This window comes from Echinops telfairi, unplaced genomic scaffold (genome assembly GCF_000313985.2).
Source record: "Echinops telfairi isolate 266 unplaced genomic scaffold, ASM31398v2 ScPeMD7_7469;HRSCAF=8507_1, whole genome shotgun sequence".
Taxonomy (NCBI): Eukaryota; Metazoa; Chordata; class Mammalia; order Afrosoricida; family Tenrecidae; genus Echinops; species Echinops telfairi.
Window position 1 is genome coordinate 33,917,572 of NW_022111373.1, and position 1,321 is coordinate 33,918,892.

The window sequence follows — 1,321 nt, forward strand, 5'->3', positions numbered from 1 at the left end:
AATAAGAGTCCATAAACAAGCTATAGTATATACACAAAATGTAATACTGTACAATCTTAAAGAATAATAGTAAATCTGCAAGTCCTCATAGCATGATGGACCTGGAGGATATTGTACTAAGTGAAATAAGTCGATATAAAAAGGACAACTATTGTATGAGGTCACTATTATAAAAAGTGAAGAAAGGGTTTTCACAATAGAGGAAACATTCTTTGATAGGTACCAGGGGTAAAAGAGGAAGGAAGAGTAAACTACTAATAAAAGGGTATACACATAGTCACTTGCATAAAGGAGAAAATTAAATTAAATTAATAAATGGGGGATGGAGAGAGAGAAATCTCGAATCTGGATGAGATCCACATCTGTATAATTTTGCCTCTAAGGCATGAGTGTACAGTGACTCATGTTAACAATTTGTTCTTCTGACACAACCCTGATTTATGCTCACCGTCATGAAGAGACCATTGAAGTTACAGATGCTATAGCAAAGTGTGATGAAGAAATCTTTGTGGTATCAGAAAGAAAAATACCTAGGGTCTTAAAGGGTCATCTTCAAATAAGCAGCCATCTAGGTAAGGCGTCAACGAAGTACACATGGAAGAAGCACATCAGCCTGTGTGATCCAAGGATAACAAATAATAAGATCCAAATCCAGAGGAGAGAATAGTATCAGAGTTTAAATTATAAGTAGCCGTTTTGCAGAAAACCGTGGTTGACAGCGAAAACCCAAACTCCACACATAGATTAAGTCTCCAGTGAATCCCCTCTGACCACAGTGCAGGGATGTGAATAGGCTCGCCATCGACAGACAGAATTGTGAAGTCTCTTGTGGCAGCTGCAGTAAGGTTAAAATGTAGCACTTAAGTATTTGATCTCCCTAATGACACATTTTTAAATTGTTTACGTTTTTATTATTTTCTGCTTTCTTTTTGAATGAGATTTTACTGTTTTGTCTAGACATGTTTGTGTTTGTTTGCCTTGTATAATATTGTGTGATGGATTTTGTTTTGTTTTGTATGATTTTCTGTATATGAAATCCAGACTAGGTAGGTCTACAGAGACAGTGACTGGATAGGGGCATGGCAGGGGAGGATGGAGGGAAATGAGGAGCTCATATCAATGAGTATAAGAAGAAAATATTCTGAAATTGATTGTGGTAATGATAGCAACAATCATCATGTGATCGACATTTAAACAACAACAAAAGTTTTATTGGCATATAAAACTTTTTTTGTTGCTTAAGTGTAGACTGTGAGGGGTCCCAGTTCAAGATGACAGACGGACCATGTGGAAAGTGAATCCCCTCCAACAATCAGGAGGA